At 38.9% G+C, this 21047-nt stretch overlaps 1 long non-coding RNA gene across 1 annotated transcript in view; it reads right to left on the bottom strand.

Moving 5' to 3' along the window:
* A230004M16Rik overlaps positions 1-21047 on the bottom strand; it is a 258459-nt gene that overhangs the window by 149303 nt on the left and 88109 nt on the right. Inside the window, exon 3 of the long non-coding RNA XR_388589.4 lies at positions 15068-15145. This is a non-coding gene — a long non-coding RNA (RIKEN cDNA A230004M16 gene). The remainder of the gene's footprint in view (positions 1-15067; positions 15146-21047) is intronic.

Below are 21047 nucleotides of genomic sequence, written 5' to 3'. Positions count from 1 at the left end.
ACAGAGTTTCTAAGACCAGAGTTGTTCATGGAGAATGAAGAAAACCATAGCTTAATGAGCTCCAGTGGAAGATGAAATGTCAGTTGGTGCAGCTACTAACCCAGGGGACTTGTGTTCTCTACTTCTCATCAGAGAATCTCTTAGCTCAATGTTCATGAGAAGAAGAGTCTTGCTGATGCTGACTTTCATATGCCAACTGGAAAGTGACTGCTGAGAATTGGAGCATGTGGTGCAATACTGGTTCGATTTTCTTTTGCAAAGTAAGCAAAGCCTTTCACTATTAGGATGAGGATATTGCGGCTTTTCTCCTCCTCATGGGCTTCCTCATCCTGCTGAAACAGTCACTCAGATTGCATGTAAGTCCAGGTACGTCCATCTACATCCAATTATGCACCTTCTCATAATAATGCTTGCGTGTATTTCTATTATCAAAATCAGTCCAGTGCCCGGTCAGCACTCAGATGGGTGGTGGTACCTGACCTCAAGATGTCTTGCTTGTCTGTGCTGTAATGACTGAGACATCTTCTATGCCCCCTTCCAAATCTTGAAGCAACTTTAAAGTCCTTTAGTTTACAAAACACAATGAATTGAGCTATAAACCGTGGATCACTTGATTATAGTTCCAGAAATTGTACGGTTTTCCTGCCTCTACATTTTGTGTTTGGCTGATCTTCCCAAACTGCCTTCTCCATGATTTTTCAAGCATTTTAACCATAAGGATGTTTAGATGCTTTCCCCAAAGCCATCCCCTCAGCGAGCAGCAGAATCTCCTGACTCCTAGTTTAGTACATTATGGCGCTGCCTCCCATTGTTGAATTGTAATGAGATCTATTTTAATGAATATGTTAATGTGTTACTGTTGGTCTCAGCCTGACCTTGTATATGTTTGTCTTTTACACTCTGTTTCTATTTAAACTATAAGCTCTTGGGAGGCAGAAAAGATGCCAATTTATCCAGCCCCCTGCCTTTTATGTCTGGAAACTCAACAAACACTATTCAGTGATAATAATGATGATAGAGGAAGCATAATACTCTCTTTTCTCTCTGGGGGGATATGTGCTTGCTTAAATTTGCTTTTGGAGTTCTCTGGTTATTATAAAGATAGGTCCTTCAAGTTTCTTCTAAAGGCCAGAAAATGGAAGCAACAATTTTTATCAACAACTTTTCTCACCGGAATTCTGAATTTTCCCCAGATTTGCAAAGGGAAGCATAAGTGTGAAACCCAGAGATAGTGTGGATTGGAGCTGTCATTTTATATTTGTTTTCCAGGACACCGCTGAGCATAGCAATATAAATGGCAAATGCCACATTGCATTTTTCAGGAGAGCAGGTGGCACTTGAGGCAAGGGAATTGGAAGGATGTAGAATATATAGGAGAGAAAAACAACAATACAGGGATGAGAGCTAAGGAGGCAGTTGAATACCATACCTCTCACATTCCCTACAGAAAAATGGAAATTCTGCAACATGGAGTTAAGTAAGAGTAGCCACATTTTCACAGGCTACTTAACGCAATTTGAAAATGCACAGTATGGCAACTGGGTTCTTGAACCCAATCACTTGGAATCCATCCTCATATCAAAATATTATACCTAAAAATATATATGACTTTGTTATGAAGCTTGAATGAAATTGCATGCAAATTTCTTCAAAAGTGCCTTTTCCATAATAGGTTCTTAAACTACTTTATTTGTTGTTATGCTTTTCTGAAGATATTGTCCTAGCTTCAAACAGAGCAAACAGAATATTACATTAGCTAAAGCACTGATCTTCAGGACATCCCTCTTAAGGGTGAGCTGTTAGATGTGGAAGCCCCAGAAGTGCTTTTTGTGGGTCGCTTGTTTTATAATAATATCTATTTAAGGATTGAAACATTGGGGAATTACCAATATGTACTATAAGATTAGGAGATAATCAGAAATTGACACATATAATTGTCAAACCATTTACACCATTACCATATGGTAATATTAGCTACTGATAACTTAAGGGACACCAACAGATTAGAGCAGGTAAAAAATAAAGGTGTGGCATAACTAGCTGTATATGAGCCATTATATTTCTGGTGGGTTTACATACTATTGAAAATAGCATTAACCACCCCCATAAAGAACACATATATAATTCTAAAGGTATGATAGTTAACAACATTAAGTGTTAGGCAAGGCGAGAAAGAGCAGGATTAGAGTAAATAAAAGAGGTAGTGATGCCAAGTTCAAGTGAAAACATCTGAAACTTACAGGGAATAAAACGTAAAGTTATCTCAAATACTATTTGTAATTTTAGGAAGGGTCTATAAGACAAAAATTTATCTAATTTGATAAATAGAAAGGTGGAATTGCTGAGGAGTGATGAAGTCACAGCTAAATATTTATGGGAGCTAATAAGTATATGTTACATCCATACTCTTCAAAGCTACAGGGCATGCATTATGTTAGTATTCATTATGGCTACAGAGTGAGTATTCAAATCTAGAACAGGAGAGAGCAGAGGATCTACAGAGCAGAGCTTAAGTAAACCCCTAATATAAGGCTTCCAGTTGCTCTTGACTATGGAGACGTAGAAAGTATGGCCTCCGCACATTCAAACACAGCAATGAACACAGTATACTGTCAGCAAAATATCCAGAAGATATACTTCACCTATGCTATATAATACAGATTCTTATTGAGGCTCTAGTACATAAGTACAACTGACTTGTACTTGGTTTGAGCCCGCAAAGATAAACCTGAGACCTTTCCCTCACAGCACAAAATCATACGGTTCAATTTTAGGAGCAATTCAAATCTCCAGAGCAACCAAAGTATCCTGTTCATCTATGAGAACACATAGTTGAAGATTATTTCTAGAAACTTCTAAAAAATGTTAAAACTATTTGGGAAAGATAAACTTTTTGTTTATGCTCAATATGTCAAGGTCCCTGTGACCTATAAGATGATTTTGAAGAGTGTAGATCACAGGTCAAAGGAGATAGCATTTTGATAGTCAGTGAAACATACAAACTAAAATCGATTTGGTACTTGGGTGGCAAAGAGTTTCTCAAATGAGAGATGAAACCCAGTATTCATGCTGTTATGTTACAGGCTGAATAAGTTGGGAAAAGACAGTGTTTGATCAAGAGGAAGATAGGACTAATTTCCAATTCCTACAAAGGCATATTAAGTGCTGTATATAGCTTTGGATATAGACTGTAAATACCTTTCCAGTGTGAACAGCCTACTCATGGGATCAACAAGTCCCCTCATTTGGATCTCACTGTCCTTCACTTGAATTTCCATTCCTGTGAACCTTGTCCCAAGCCTTGGCTTCATTAGAAAGGCAGATATGTTTCTTTCCTCTCCATGGGATGGAGTGACTCTGGGAGGGTTTCAGAGTAGCCATAGATATAACAGCAGAGCCTTCCTTTGTTTTTGTTGTCTCCTTTAGCTATATGTCAAAAGTAATTTAAATGTTTATCTGCTAAGCACACATTCGTGTTTATGCTTCCTTTCAACTAGGAAATGTCGCCTCAACTTAAATGTTTTAGAAATGTGCCTTAGCCAGAATCACTGTTACTTCCTCTCAAATTTAAATTCCTGCTGTAGTCTCCTCCATGACACCTCCCACAGTCTCTGTGGACCGCTTTCCTTCTGTTATTTTAGGGTTTTATTCTCCAGAGTCATATTTAGGTCAGGCACACTGGCCTCACTTACTAGGAAGTTCAGTTCATCTAGCAATGACTGCAGTTTATAGGAAGGCCACATCCTGAAACCATTGTATTAAGTACCCTTTGTGATGATGCATAGATTTAGCAATGCTCTGGTTTCCAGATCAAAGCTTTGAGGGTGGTGTATGTTTGTGGCTACTTGATGTCACGTTAATAACAGTCGAAAACAATGTATTTAGGAAGAGTAAAAAGTAGAAAGAGCAGAATCTTAAATCAAGGGAGGAATTTGTGACACTATTTACATGTGTAGTGACAGGCAGATCTCATAAACTTCCTTTAGGACTGCTTGCAAAGCAGACACGAATGCTTCCTGTTTGGTTCTAGGTATATCCAACCTGAGACGTGTGGACCACATGAGTCATCAGATTATTATGAATAAGATCCAACCAAGCATTATAAACTTACTTATGCATTATGGGTTTTTTCCATTTTTTTTTTCTTTTGTAATTCTGTTATATGACTCTCATATGTGAACTTTGTAGATGCTAATGTGTTGAAATGCCCAAAGCTTAGAAATAATGGAAAATATCTTGCCTGGGTTCTTACAGGTGGAAAACAAAAGGTTTCTGAGCACACTGAAGTAAACGATTGAAAGGCTCAAGAGCCAAATGACAGAGGCCAAAGCTCTAAGCGTCTCAAGGGTTCAGAAGGTTCTACCGCACAGATGTTGTTCTTAATCTCTGGCTTCTCTTCTCCTTCTTGACTCTTCTGCCATGGCTTCTACTTCCGTCTCCCTGGTCATTTCATTCTTCAATAGTACGGCTGATGAAGTCTAGGGTTCTATACCTGAAGCTGTGGTCTATTCGGCTCAGGCAGAAGTATTCCCAGCCAACATATCCACTTAACAGAAAGTGTAATGATGATTAATGAGCTCATTTCTCTCATAACTCAAAAGTGACGTTCTGGGGCAGTCTACATGGCTATGAGGAGACAAAAACCAAGATAATACGTGTGTTCCTAGCACCTTTAACTCAGCCCATCCCTTAGGACTGAGACTTACATGCCCTTCGAATTAGGGAGGTATTGGATAATAAACAATCTGTGACAGATTCTGAGATGGGAGGAAGGCATTCCCGTGCCCAGAGTGCCCCAACCACATTTCTTCTAAGGGAACAAATTAAGTGGGCATAACTCCTTTTCCAACAGTCACATAGTTTTAAAGAATCTATTATTTGTAAAATATGTACTAAGTGCTAGATGCTTTATGGCAGTGGGAGTAAGAAAATAGTGGTGTGTATGTGTGTGTGTGTGTGTGTGTGTGTGTGTGTGTGTATGTGTGTGTGTAATGTTTTGTATTAGGTAATCTAAGACTAAGGCGTTTTAATATAAATTGCCTAAATAAAACCAATGATCTTAATATATAGGATTTCAATATTTTCAATTCACATTTAAAAACACTTGCTCACTTAATATGGCCTTTTTTACACATGTAGAATTTATGTATATACGTATGTATGGATATATGTATGTATGTATCCCATTAATGTTTCCTGTATTGTTCACAGGCACAGGACCTTGTACTGGAGCTGGGTCATATTCCTGAAGAAAACACCAAAAATTATCAGCTGAAGAAATGTCTCCTCATCCAAAGGATAGGCCTCTTGAGCTGCTAATCCACTTATGCTGGAATTCTGACTGGTTTGGTTATCTCCAAGTTTTGTGCAGCCAGCCCAGCTGTTCTAATCATGAGTACAACACTTTGGCCCATCTGGAGGCATGACTGCAGAGTAGATCTCCCCAGCTCCTGTATCTTGACATCTGCCTGCCTCTTCTGTGATGTTCCCTAAGACTGATCATTATGTATGGGTTATAGATGGCCGATACCTAATAAAGATGTTTCTTTTAGAGATGACCATTGGTTTAGCACATATTCTCAGCACTTTCTGTGAGTTTCTACATTAACTATTGTTCCCTGCAAAAATAAGCTTCTCTGAGGAGAAATAAGAGCATCCTTATTATGTGAGTATAAAAGGCTGAATATTTAGAAAGCAGTTGATGCCAATTTAGTAAAATGGTGCTACCTAGCTACAGTGTGCTTGTGACTGCAAGACAAAGTGAAATAGACACAGACATGTAGACGAACACACTGATTTCCAAGTTTTGTTTGTATACCTGTTTCGCAGATCACCTTGATAGACAGAAGTTGTTTCCTTGCTAATGTTGTTAGCACTACATTCTCTACAGCTAACAGGGTAACGTGATTCCACCCACATAACAGTAATGTCACATAACCTTCTCATTCAGGTCAAATTTCAGATAGTAAAAGACAAATTCTTATTAATTTGTAACTTAACACAGTTTCATTGTGTTTTATCTCTCGTGAGTTATTTGTAACTCTTTGATTATTGCTGGTATATGTGTGTGTGTATATGTATATGACTTATACATAGGTGAGATGTTGTGCAGTAAGTTGGTTAATGTTGACTGAATACTACATGGCAGCACTTCTGTGAGGGCAAAGCTTATCCCATACACTTGGAATCATCCCTTCTTCACTAGGTCCTGTGCATCTTTCAAAGCATTCATAGATTCATTCACCATCTGTTCAGAACTCACACATTTCTATTTTAAATGCCTAGTCTGTCTATATTGCTGAAGACTCATGTCAGTACTCAGTATCCCTGCAAATGCTTTTCACTGAAGATTATTGCCAACTCAGTATCCTACCAAGACTTGAATTGCAATCCCCTGCTCAATGATGAATCCCTCACCAGCTCTCCCTGCCAATACTACAGGGAACCTTTCCTGGTCTCATTGTTTAGCCTAATCTCATCTTCTTCTGCCATGGGACTCCGGTTCTGAGCCTCCCAGTCTCCTTGACCACTGGAAAAGTTTCTAAAAATTCCCTCTTCTCTATTCCAGAGACATTTGGTAGCCTAAGAGGCCCTGGAACTCTAGTTGCTCTTGGGTTGTGATGGGGGAGATCAGGCTGGCGGGAGGTTCCTCTAAATATGTTGCAGAAATCTTTCTGGAATAAGCACTGTGGAACCAATGAAAGTACAAGGGTGAAGATGTCATCAGTAGAACAAAAGCCAAGATACCCTTGAAGGCTTCATGCCAAGGACCAGCCTCAGTTAGTTTGGGGTTCCTGAGAGAAGGGGTATTTGGGAGCAGTGAAAACAAATTTGATTCTATGTCAAATTGTGTGTTCAAGCTGGTAACCTGTGTTCTGCTCAAGATGAGTCCCTAGACAGTTCTCTGTAGCTATCCTTTGTCTCTGCTGGAGACAGCTTTTTAGACTGCTCTCTCTCTCTTTTCTCTCTCTCTTTCTCTCTTTTCTCTCTCTCTTTTCTCTCTCTTTTCTCTCTCTCTCTTCTCTCTCTCTCTCTCTCTCTTTCTCTCTCTCTCTCTCTCTGTGTTTGTGTGTGTCTGTGTCTGTGTCTGTGTCTGTGTCTGTGTGTGTGTGTGTGTGTGTGTGTCTGTGTCTGTGTTCCTCTCAGATCTAGACAGCCTGTTCTTGCTATTCTAAAAAACTCACTGGTTGATATAGCTCTCTCTGCTAGTAAACATTCTGAAAGCTCTCTATATAGCTCATGGGTCTTCTGACCAAAGTCAGAAATGCTGCGATAAAAAATCCTTGGATGTTCAGAACAAGTCATAAATCCTGTTAGATTCTAAATGTAATTTTTTAGTTTTCTGATCAAAATCAGAAAGCCAGAAAAAAATTCTTGAAGAACTGTGTTCACCTATCAGACAGCCTTCTCGAGATAGCTGCTTGAAAACAGTCAAAAAGAACCGTGTTTGCTCTCTCAGAAAATACTATTTGAAAAAATTCTAAAAGAGCTATGAAAAATTTTCAAAAGAGCTGTGTTCTCTCTTCATGGATTTTCCAACTGAAATCATAAATCTTGTTAGAAAAAAACCTTGAAGTGCTGTGTTCGCTCTTTAGAGATCCCGGGACAGCTCAGTTCTTGCTAGAAAAGAAAGAACCTCGGGAATAAAAATGAAGAAGACCCTGAGGAAAAGAGGTTGGCGATAGACCCAAATTGGGATCCAGCTCAAGGGAAGGCCCTAAGGCCTGACACTATTACTGAGGCTATGTTTTGCTCACAAAAAGGGGACTATCAAACTGCCCTCTGGAAAACCAGACCAGCAGCTGAAAGAGTCAGATGCAGATATTTACACCCAACTAATGGACAGAAGCAGCTGACCTCTGTGGTTGAATTAGGGAAATGCTGGAAGAAGCTGAGGAGGAGTGTGATCCTATAAGAGGACCAGCAATCTCAACTAACTTGGAACCCCAAGATCTCTCAGACACTGGGCCGCCAACCAGGCAGCATAGACCAGCTGATATAGGCCCCCAACACATATACATCCAAGTACCACCAGGTTTGGACTCAGTCAGAGAAGATTCACCTAACCCTCAAGAAACTGGAGGCCCCACGGAATGAGGAGGTCTGGTGGGGTTGGGGGGTGTGGGGTTAGGGACATGCTTGTGGATGTGGAACCCCTCAAAGGGTGGAATGGGAGGGGGATGGAATCTGGGAAATAAAAAAAGATTAAATTAAAAAGAAAAAGAGAAAAAAAAGACAATTCTAAAGAAAGGAAATGCTTTCTTTCTGCTAGCTTATCTCTTGCAGACCAAAAGTCCAGTTTTTGTTGTTGTTGTTGGTGGTGGTGGTGGGATTTTTTTTTTTTAAATATATGTACGTATCAATTCAGTTATTCATTTCAGGTTCCTTGTTAACAATCCCATCATTCCTTGACCTTAGCCCCTTGACTCTTAGGAAAAGAATACCAAGTACGTGGTTTTTTTTTTTTTTTAACATTTTGAAAGAATTCAGAGATCTGCCTGCCTTTATAACCTTAGCTGGGAAGGAACTTGTCCTGAGATTAGCGTTCTGATGACCACACCTGGACCTAAATCAGCTGTGTCCCGGGCTGATCTTGAACTCAAGAATCTGCCTGTATTTGTATCTGCCTGTTTTTAAATATTTCTGACAAACTGGCTCATAGTACAGCTGGCTTTGTTCTTTTAGATCTGTGAAGCTCCTTATACGATGCAAATTGCACCCTTATTTATTTATTTTTTCATTGTTGACAAATTATATATATTTGAACTCATGCTCTTAGAGTTCTTTTCCACATCCTTAAGGGCTGTCCTGAAGGTACCAGAGTTTATCATTTTGCTAAAGACATCCGATATACCCTCAACTCCTGGACTTCCTGCTGTTTCAAATTATCATGGAATCCTTACTATTAACAGGGAGGAAATTTCTCCGAGGTATGTGAAAATGCATGCATTTACATACAAACAAGGTTTACCCCACAGCAGCCATGGATACTCTTGGAGGCCCAGGCCTTCTTGGCCCTGTTCTTGGAACAAGAACCAGGTCATTCGACCTCTACTAAGACCTTGTGGGACACAGTAGTTTCATGTAGGGTATTGTTTACATGTTCATTTTAAAGTAAAAAAAAAAAAAATCACATGGATGGTAGCAAGCACTTGGAATTTACAGAAGTGTAGCCACCTGCGGCCACACTAACTGGGTTCCTGAGTGGGAGGCCGGAGCTGTATGGAAGGAAATGGCGAGAGAAATAATGGAGGCCAAGACATGTTTCTGTTCAAGGTCCCCCGAAGTTTACTAAGAGTCTGTGCTTATAAAGGGGAAGGCCCATCCCCTGTCAATCCATTCTTGGTGCCTGTTGCCAGCCTGTAGATGGCTGAACCGGAATATCTCCAGGGCCTCTCAGCAGGTAGCAGTGTCTTGGAGAAGAGCAGCAGCAGGTGACAGAGCATAGAGCCATCTAAGTCAGAAGGGTCCACCCCAGGTGGTCTCATTCTCAGTGGCAGCAAGGTCTGAATCAGCCTGCTTCAAGGCTGGGGGAGGCTATACAGAAGCACCTGTGGCAGTTGTCAGGTTTATAAAGGGATGACTAGATGTTTTAAACTATTTTTCCAGATTCTTCTATTCCATGTAGCAAGTCATGCTTGGCAAATAGGAATTACAAACAGATCTTTAATTACATCATTAGATTAAAAAAATCAGTAATTAATATTTGGTCATTGCAACCTTATTCTACTTTAACTTCATATATGAACACATACATTTATATGGTTTTATTTATGTAATCTGCTTAAGCTGTCAACTGGAGCCGTTGGTGCATAACTTATGGTTTCCCTTGGAGGCTTGGAGGAAGGTGTAAGATCTGCTGGAGCTGGAGTTGCAGACACTTGTGAGCAGCTTGATATCGGTTCTAGGAATCAGTCTCAGGTGTTTGGGAAGAACAGGATGCTCTCTTAAGTGTTAAGCCATCTCTCCAGCCTCCAGTGCCATTAGAGTTCAAGAAAGATATGTTTTTCATATTAAGCTTCATTCACTTGATAATTGTGGAAAAAATTAATAAATCACATATATGATTTACTGGATTGAGTCTGGTTTGAATTTTTGCGCAAATTCCTAGGAACAACTGAAAAGTCTCTTTATTATTGAAAATAGAAATCTTCTCTCATGTAATGCCTCACAACCCAAGCTTCCTCTCTCTCTCTGCTCCCCCCAAGAGTCCGAGATATCCCCACTGCCTTTCTCCCTACTTTCCCTCTTGAGAGGACTCACACAGGTTGATACCATGAAAGGCTTCAAACTGGCACTTCAGGACATAGGCCCTGTTTTCCAGAACTGGGCAAGTCCAGGCAAGTTAATTACTGGAAACCCCCAGACCTCGGGCAGCCAATCAGAAACTGACCTGTCACAGGACCTGAAACAAGGGCAAGGAGTCAACAACAGTTTCCAGGCCCCAACCCCAAGCAATGGTTCTGAAGTCTCCAGAGCCCTAGCCAATTCCAAAGGCCCCCACACCCTTAGAGATTGAGCCAACCAATTAAGAGAAAGGTCACCCACCCCTCCCTGGAATTCCTCTAATGTGCTTTAAATTGGGCCTGTGAGCTCACCTGCAGTTTTCATCTTGGTACACATGCCCACCCCACCCCCACCCCCAATGCTGGACTTCTGCAGAATAAAACACCTTTGCTTTTGTATCCTATCTTAGGCTGGAGTATCATTCTTCAATGAATTATGGACCCTTACAATCCATTTCCTTTTCAGAAAAGAGCAGGTCTTCACGGCATGATAACAACCTAACAGGAAAAACACAAGATACAAGACTAAAGCCCCAAAACCAAGATTGGACATGCCAACCCAATAAAAGAAAGAGTCTCAATAGCAGGTAAAAGAGTAAGAGATATACCCATTCCCAATGTTATGAATCTCACAAGAACACAAAGCAAATGGCTGTAACATATATTCAGAGAGCCTGGTGCTAGCAACTATAAAATCTTGAGTGTGAACAATCTTGGGTGAAGTTTGGCAAGAGGGGTACTTGCCAAATATCCATAGTAAGCAGTATGAATGTTAAATTATGGGATAGAATAGTATACTCATACTCCACTTAACCTGATTAAATTGTGATAATTAAATTGTGATAAATTGACTGGGGCCAGACAATAACTACCTAAGTAATAGTAAGTTGTCTTTCAGAAAATAAGCAGATTATTCACACATTTTTGTAACTATGGTAGATTGAATAGGAATGGCAGTCAGAAGAACATGTGTATGAGTTTAGTCCACTGTTAGAAGAATCAGTTGTGAAGGATTAAGAGGTAGGCCTTGTTGGAGATAATGTATCACCAGGCTTAACAATAAATAACTATTGTGATTGATGACATCAGGAACTCAAATTGCCCCAAGTACAACACAGTTTCACCCTTATTCCAATAATTTATACATATGATACTTCTGAAAATGGAAGCCATTCAACACCCAAAGGCAGTCTCTACTTTCTCCTATTCTAATTTTCCAGGATAGTAAGGAAGGACGGCTGATGTGAGCTCATATTGCTTGACTTCTTTGTCAATAGGGTAGGTAATAAGCCTACCCTTCTGCAACATTACAACACACACAGTGTTGATTTCTTCACATGCAATTCAACAATCCCTTGCCCAATAACATAATTATAATTACAAGTAAGGCAGAATTGTACGTATTGATATGAAAAATTCTCTATATTATTTTTAGGCCAAAGCTGTATAATTTAATTATATTTCCTATTGAATAAGACTGTTCATCAAAACATATAATTTTCCTATTTATAGAATTCTATATATCTAGAAATTGGTTTTGACTTAGGTTATAAAGTACTTTATATTTGGGGAAACCAATGTGATATTTATTTATTCATTTACTTAATGTATACTGAGGCAGGGTGCACTTCCTAGCCCAGGCAATTCTCAAGTTACAGTGACCCTTTATCTGTTTTTCCATGCTGAGATTTATAGGTGGGAGCCATCAGTCTGGATACATTGCTTATTCATTTTTAACTCCAAGGAGAAATAGTGTTCACAACAGAAGTTTCACATCAAGAAAGATACCAGGTCAAATAAATTAATTTTCCTTTTGAAATTTGATGCCCATTTCAATTTCTTGCTGAAAAGCATAGGTTATAAAATACATTTAAATGGAAATTGTACACTGGGTGAACAAGTTCTTCAATAGTGGTTCTAACTCCAATCTTACAATTTGCATTCCACAAAGAATCAATCCAGTCCCAATTTGCTAAGGTTCATCCAAGGATATACAGCCCATGAACCCTGAACTGCATACAGAATTTTCCTGGCATGGTGGTACGTATTTCTGCTTAGGAAAACAAACTCTTACTTCTTTTTAGGTGGTCAAAATCACTTTGAAGACAATCAGATTGTAATAACTATAATTTTATGTGGAATTGCCTGTGAAGCAAATTGCAAACAAAAAGCAGATATTTCAAAATCTGGACACAATAGAAAATAAAAATAAGAACACAACATTAACTATAGAACAGTTATTTGACCTTGAAATAAATAGATCATTCAAATAAGAAATTTGAATATGGAGAGAATTCAAATCTACTATCATGAGGTTAAAATAATAATTCTAGAATATTATAATGAGGAATTAGAATATTGTTTATGGATACAGAATTGCATCTGTCAACTAATTCTGTTTAAGGTTTTATTATCCATTGTAAGAAAGGATGTTCAGTACATTTTATGTAGTTAATATTCCTGGAGTATTATCAGCAACATGTTAGGAACATCTACCCCCTCTACTCCAATTTTGACAGCCATGGATTTTTATACTCATGGTCAAAGAGTCCTCAGAGTTGCAAGCCACACATAGATGCAAAAGGTAGATTGCATTTTTTTATGTGGGGACTGAATGTGTGTTCAAGTGTGTGTTATGGTCCTAAACATTTTAAAATTCTTAGTCATATATAAAGCCACAACAAAAGGTGTTTGTTTGTTTGTAAACCTTGAACAGTTAAAAGTAGATAGGACTGATACCAAACTGTAATGAAGAGAAAAAAATAACAGTCAAGAAAACATTTCTCAGTATAGTTTTTCAACTACAGGCACCCTGAAATATTGAAAGAGTAAACTAGGCTGCCTGTTTTGGAAGCATGCTACAATAACTTAGACTTTGTAATTTTGCTTTTTAATTTATTTTTTTTTTTTTACTCCTTGAAAGAAATTGTAGAAATATTCTGAAGAATTGATCCTTGTATAACACCCTCATATGTATACACACATCTGCTGCATAACAATTTACATATGCTCTATCCTTAAGAAAACTCTACACTGACACCAGCCTCCTGCAGCTCCCTGAAATTTAAAACTACTAGGGCATGTTCTCTGAGTTGAAAACTAGCAACACTTTTCCATCTCTGGAAGATTCACAGACAAAGGAAAGATGGGTGGCTAAAATCAAGACCAAGAAATATTCCACATAGGAGGATGACATTTGTACTTGGAAAACAGAAGTAGTTCCTTACTTTTGAAATCCAACAATGAAATGCCCCGTTTTGAGTCTTTTACCCTTTATCTGAGACATGGTTCTCTTGGGAGGCAAGAACAACCATGCTTATATGTAGGGGATTGGTTCTAAGGTTATGAATTAATCAGAAATCTGTGTGTCCAAACTCTGAAGATCCTTGTCCCCAACTTGTTTTTGATCAATAAATAAAAATGCCAGTGGCCAATGTCTGGACAAAGGGAGACACAGCAGGACCTTGAGATTTTCATTGGCTAGGAATGGAGAGAGAGGAGGAGAATCACCAGGTTTCAGAAGGAGATAGATCAGACTTAGAGCTGCAGAAGGAAATCATCTGAAATGTAGGTGAGAGGGAATGCATGTGCATCCTGGAAGGGCTACCCAGAAAAATCTTAGGCAGCAAAGAATAGGGGGCACCCAGAAAAATACAGCAGCAAAGATAAATCATAGATTTGGAGGGTGTTGAATCAGGAGTACCAGAGGGAAACCTATGATAGCTGATAAGAAGACTTGGACTGCCCAGCATATGACATAGTCGTGGCATTTCAAAAATAAGCATGTGTGTATGTCTTTTAGTTGGGGATTCAAAGAGTTCCTGGGTGGGTGGCTTGAGGTTTGGAATAAAAGTGGCTTAGCCAAACACCATCACTTACAACATAAAAAATGTTTGACATTCAAGTTGTGACAGATTAGCTTTTTGATTGCAGCTAGTCCTAGTGAGTTTTCATTTCATTTAGATAAAATGTCAAATATGATAAAAGAGAAAAGTCATAGACAGCAACAAACTCAACTTGGCACTACATCAATAATAGTGACAGAGGCATCACTGTCTCCACCTAGAGCCTCAGTTCAGACATACTGAGGAAAAGAAAAAAAATAAATGAATATGATTTTTGTTCAAGAAGTAGTAAAACAATCTTTGTTGTGGCAAAGATTGGTCAATATCCTGTTTCTTCCACTTATTACCTCTGAAAACACTCAGTTGGTTCCATAACACAACATTGAGGGACTTGGGAAATGGGTAAAGGTTACTTTCAATTAAGAATTAAATCTAAAATTTGAACAATGACGGTCAATGAACATCAGCTCCTTTCTTTGTACCCAACTCCGTCCATTTCCCCTCATCCTTCTGGTACTAAGAGTAGCCTAAAGGGGCAATAACAACAGCAACAGCAACAGCAACAGCAACAGCAACAGCAGCAACAACAACAACTGCTATCCTGGAAGCCTGTCTTTGTGGTCAGAGAATTTGGGAGCTGACATTTAAAGCAGCAGAAACAGGTGTGTACCTTTTAAATTAGTTTTCTTTTCCAACTCTGCTTGCCCTGGAGGTTAAAACTTGTCACACCTCAACCCTGGGGGATAGAGTTAATAATAATGTCCAGATTTACTCATTTGTCTGAAAAAGGATACAAGTTCAGGAGATACCCATTGCTATGACTTTAGAGTGTAGCAATTAAAGCTCTAAAAGGCAGTGATGTTGTAGAGGTTCTTTACAACAGAGTGTCTGATGAAATGATCTATGGATGGATGCTACTGTAGAAGATACTCTTACCAAAGCTTTGATGACTGACATATGTAGGCAATCTTCTCAGCACCGAAGGGATGGAGGTTTCACTTTAGGCAGATGGATCTAGATAAGAAAAGGGACAGCTTTAAAACCAGAGTAGATAGGTGACACTTATACAAGAAAAACGACAAAGAAAATATACTCATACATCCCAAAAGATAAAGTATCATCCCACAGCAAAAACTTCCAAGAAAGGAGTTCAACAAAGTATCTAGTGAGGCCAAAAAAGATCAAGCCTTTGTTCTACCTAAAGTACATGTTAGACGTAGTCAACCTTTCACTACTTGAATGCCACGAAGCCATAGGAAAGATTGGGCATAGTAGGGGAGCTTGTGTTTGAGACCACCCATTCACACTGATGCTCTCAAAACATAAACAAACAAACAAACACACAAACAACAAAAACAAAGAGTAGACACTGAAACCATATCCCAGTTAAGTTATAACAGAATTTGAAGGCCAATCGAACAATGGTAATTATCTATTAACAAGTTCTCTGAAATGATTTTAAAAATCTTGAGAAATAGAATTTTCTGTTTCAAAATGTGCTAGAAACAACATAACTTAGTTAATCTACAGAGGAAACAGGTAAATCTTTACCAATTTCTAAGGAAATGGAGATTTGGCAGTGCAACCTGCCATAAATAAGAAGCTAGGATGGTTGAGTTCAGATTTTCATGCAGCTAATGATGAAAATCATACATCATTAATAATGAGAATTCTTGAAATGAATGAAAAGATTGACATAGATGCTAATAAAGTTATCTATTAAGTGAACATTTAAAAGTAGAATATATAATACACAATAAATAAATACTAAATAGACTGATGGTCATGACAAAACTTGTGAAGGGATATTTAATGAACCTAAATGTAAATTAATATAACCATTATTCTGGACCATATGACATAAAGATATTTATGGAAATGAGTGCCAGAAATGACCCCCTGATTTCCATTTTCACTCCCAGCACTCTTCCAGTTCCCTTCTTCCCACATCTGATCATCATAGTAGTTTCCCTCCTTCCCCCTCTCCTACCCAGTTTCCTCTCTCATTCCACATCCTATGACAAATTTGTTTCCACTTCTGAGTGAGCTTTGTGTACCCTCCCTTGGGTCCTTCTTATTATCCAGTTTCTTTGGGTCTGTGGATTGTAGTGTGGTTATCGAGCTCTTTATGGCTAATGCCTACTTACTAGTTAGTACATGCTATGCATGTCTTTCTGTCTTTGGATTACCCCACTCAGGATGATATATGCTTGGGAACGGGGAAGAAATGGTAAATCTAGGGAGTGGGGGATGATCCTTGTTGGGTTTCTTATCAGAGGGGGATATAGAAACTGAAGTCATTACCTCCTGTAGCAGGTAGGACTTCCACAGTAGGAAGGAGGTATCAATCCACCCACAAAATCTTCAACCCAAAATTTGTCTTGCCTACAAGATGTGCAGGAATAAAGATGGGACAGAAACTGAGGGAACAACTAATGACTGCCCCAACTTGAGACCCATCCTATGTGAGAGAGCCAACTCCTGAGACTGTTAATGACACTTTGCTAGCTTGCAGAAAGGAGTCTAGCATAACTGCTGGATGTGGCATGGAAGCAGATGCAGTGACTTTCAATCAAACATCAGGCAGAACTTGGGGAGTCTTGTGAAAGAGTGAGGGATAGAATTAATCAATCTGCAGGGGTCAAGGACACCACAAGAAGAGTTACTGAGTCAACTAACCTCGAAAAATGGGGGATCACAAAAACTAAGCCAACAACCAGGGAGCATGCAAGGGCTGGACCTAGGCCCTCTACACGTATGTAGCAAATATGCAGGTTGGTCTCCATGTGGGTCCCCCAATACATGGAGTAGGGGCTGTCTTGGACTCTGTTCTCTGTTCCCTGCCATTGTATCTCATTCCCATCACTCGACTACCAGTTTTGGTCTCAGCGAGAGATGATGTGCCTAGTGCTGCTGTAAATAGTAGTCAGAGGAAAGGTGGGCTTTCACTTCTCTGAGGAGAAGGGCAATAATGGAAGAGACATGTAAGGATGGGACTTGAAGAAGAGAAGATGGGGGCTATGATCAGTATGTGAAGTGAATAAAAAATTATTTAAAAAAGAAAAGAGAAAACAGGTATTCTATAGAAATGTATAGAATAACACAAAAATCCCATTATCTTGTAGTCTTATAATGATAGGACAATATTTAGATTTCTCTTTCCAAACAAGGAAGAAATATTGCCTGAAAGCCTCTAAAATTTGTTGTAAAAGAAATACTTTCTGGTTTAAGAAGTGATGTGAGCCATTTATAATATAAGATGACAAAATTATAAGTCTATACACCTTCCTAATATAACTTATTATGCACATCTTGCTCTCTTCATGACGAGATTTTGTCTAGCTTGAGCATATCTTGAAGAAGCTGTCACAATTTTAAGTTTATAAGTGCTACTACCCTATTGTCTGAAGCACACTGTCACTTCAAGTTATCCACCACTCATGGCATTTAAAATTTTACTTCCCCCTCTTGTAGGAAGATAAGAGAGTCATATTCATGCATATGATATGCATGTAATCTGAAGGGTTGACTGTATATTATTCTTTGTATGTTGATCACCCGATCATCTCTATGTAAATAGATATCGACTAATCTACTGAGAGTTGTGTGAGTCACTGACTTACGGATATAGCAGTATGCCATTAGGAATCATTTTCATGTTCTTTCTTTAGCCGAATAATAGTATTAGGTTCTTATCTAGAGCCATGAACTATCTAGTGACAAGTTCTTAGACCCCGAAAAATGAACAAAAGAAAAAGAGTGGTGGGGAGGGGAAGAAAGGAAGGGTAAAGAAATATAAGGCTGGTCGTATACAGTTTTCAAATAATAAAAATGACAAAGCCTTGAAAAAAACACCAAGTCTACAGAGGAAGGAAGTTAGAAATTACATCCAATTTCTCACAAAACATTCAAACAAAAGGACAGAGGTGACAAATATTAAATTTTGCAATTCCTGAGGGATGAAACTGATCTGTTTTCCTAATAGTCGATTTCCAGTCCCTTCCTCTGAAGCCAGCACTTGCTATTGTCTATGGTTTTCATTACAGGCACAATGATAGGTGTATATGTTATCTTGGTCTTGTGGGTTTCGTTTGCCTTTCATTACTCACTAGTGATGTCGCACAGGCATCACTGCCATGCATAACGCTTCCTTAGAAAAATGGCATACAGAGCTAAACAAAGGATTCGCAACTGAGGAATACTGAATGGCTGAGAAGCACCTAGAGAAATGTTCAACATCCTTAGTCATCAAGGAAATGCAAATCAAAGCAACCAACCCTGAGGTTCTATCTCACACCAGCCAGAATGGTTAAGATCAAAACATCAGGTGACAGTGTATGCTGACAAGGAAGTGGAGAAAGAGGAACACTCCTCAACTGTTAGTGGGATTGCAAGCTGGTACAAACACAGAAATCAGTCTGGTGGTTCCTCAGAAAATTGGACATAGTATTACCTGAGGACCCAGCTATACCACTCCTGGGCATACATCCAAAAGATTTTCAGGGGGAACTTTCAGACTAATTTCCAGTTTGCAATCCCACCAGCAATGGAGGAGTGTTCCTCTTTTTCCACTTCCTCTCCAACATGTGTTGTTGTCACTTGAGGGTTTGTTCTTAGACATTCTGATTGGTGTAAGGTGGAATCTCAAGGTCGTTTTGATTTGTATTTTACACAGACAAAGTTAGGAGCAGAGCCTGAAGGAATGACCATCCAGAGACTGCCCCACTTGTGGGGATCCACCCCATAAACAACCGCCAAACCCAGACACTAGGCAGATGCCGACAAGAGCCTGGTGACAGGAGCCTGATATAGCTGTCTCCTGTGAGACTCTACCAGTGCCTGGCAAATACAGAAGCAGATGCTCAGAGTCATCCATTGAATGGAGCACAAGGTCCCCAATGAAGGAGCCAGAGAAACACCCAGGGAGCTGAAGGGGACTGAAGCCCCATAGAAGGAACATCAATATGAACTAACCAATATCCTCAGAGCTTCTTGGAACTATACCACCAATCAAAGAAAACACATGGTAGAACTTGTAGCTCTAGCTATATTTGCAGCAAATGGCCTAGTCAGTCATCAATGGGAGGGGAGGCCCTTGGTCCTGTGAAGGCTCAATGCCCCAGTATAGGGGAATGCCAGGACCAGGAATAGGAGTGGGTGGGCTTGGGAGGCGGGGGAGGGGGAAAGGGGATAGGGAAAAATAGGAAAGGGGATAACATTTGAAATGTAAATAAAGAAAATATCTAATAAAATAATAAGAAGAGTTGTTTTTGCTATTCTGTGTTTTTTGCCTTTCCAGATGAACTTGAGAATTGATCTTTTTGTTTTTTGAAGAATTGTGTTGGAATTTTGTTGGGGAGTGCATTGAATATATAGATGGCCATTTTTACTATGTTAATTCTGCCAATCCATGAGCATGGGAGATCTCTAAATTTTCTGAGATCATCTTCAATTCCTTTCTTGAGAGACTTGAAGTTATTTTCATACAGGTCTTTTACTTGTTTGGTTATTGTTGCCCCAAGATATTTTATAATATTTGTGGTTGTTGTGAAGGGAGTTATTGCCCTCATTTCTTTTTCATCCTGTTTATGATTTGTATAAAGCAAGGATACTGATTTATTTGAGTTAATTTTATATCTGGCCACTTTGCTGAAGTTGTTTATCAGCTGGAGAAGTTCTAGAATTTTGGGGGTGATTATGTATACTATCATATCATCTGCAAATAGTGATAACTTTATTTCTTCTGTACCAATTTGTATCCCCTTAATCGCTTTTTGTTGTCTTATTGTTCTATCTAACACTTCAAGTACTATATTGCTAGATATAGGGATAGTGGGCATCCTGGCCTTGTCCAGGTTTCTATTGGGATTGCTTCAAGTACATCTTCATTTAATTTGATATTGGCTGTTGGTTTGCAGTAAATTGCTTTTATTATGTTTATGTATGGGCCTTGAATTCCTGTTCTCTCCAATACTTTTACATGAAGGGGGGTGTTGTATTTTGTCAAATGCTAAGGATATGATCATGAGGTTTCTTTCTTTGAGTTTGTTTACATAGTGAATTACATTAATAGATTTTCATATATTAAAACAACCTTGCATCCCTGGGATGAAGCCTACTTGATCATGGTACATGATGGTTTTGATGTGTTCTTGGATTCCATTTGCAAGAATTTTTGAGTGTTTTTGCATTGATATTCATAAGTGAGACTGGTCTGAAGTTTTTTGTTTGGGTTGGGTCCTTATGTGGTTTAGGTATCAGAGTAATTGTGGCTTCATAGAATGAGTTAGGTAATATTCCTTCTGTTTCTATTTTATGGAATAGTTTGAGGAAAATTGGTATCAGGTCTTCTTTAAAGGTCTGGTAGAATTCGGCAGTAAATCCATGTGGCCCTGGCTTTTTTTTTTTTTTTTTGGTTGGTTGGTTGGATTTTAATGACTTCTATTCTTTGTGTGATATGAGCCTGTTTAGGTAGTTTACCTGCTCTTGATTTAACTTTGGTATGTGGCTTCTGTCTAGAAACCATCCATTTCATCTAAGTTTTCCAGTTTTGTTGAGTATAACCTTTTATAGTAGGATCTAATGATTTTTAAAAATTTCCTCATTTTCTGTTGTTATTTCTCCCTATTCATTTCTGATTTTGTTCATTTGGATACTGCCTCTTGACCCTTTATTTAGTTTTTCTAGGGGTTTATCTATCTTGTTGATTCTCTCAAAGAACCAGCTTTTGGTTTTGCCGATTCTTTGTATTGCTTTCTTTGTTTCAATTTGGTTGATTTCAGCCCTGAGTTTGACTATTTTCTGCCTTCTACTCCTCTTCAATGAGTTTGCTTCTTTTTGTTCTAGAGCTCTCAAGTGTGCTGTTAAGTTTTTAGTGTAAGATCTCTCCAGTTTCTTTACCAGGGCACTTAGTGCT

This window comes from Mus musculus, chromosome 11 (assembly GCF_000001635.26).
Source record: "Mus musculus strain C57BL/6J chromosome 11, GRCm38.p6 C57BL/6J".
NCBI classification, from domain to species: domain Eukaryota; kingdom Metazoa; phylum Chordata; class Mammalia; order Rodentia; family Muridae; genus Mus; species Mus musculus.
The sequence above is the reverse complement of the archived record's forward strand: the minus strand, read 5'-3'. Positions and strand labels throughout refer to the sequence as shown.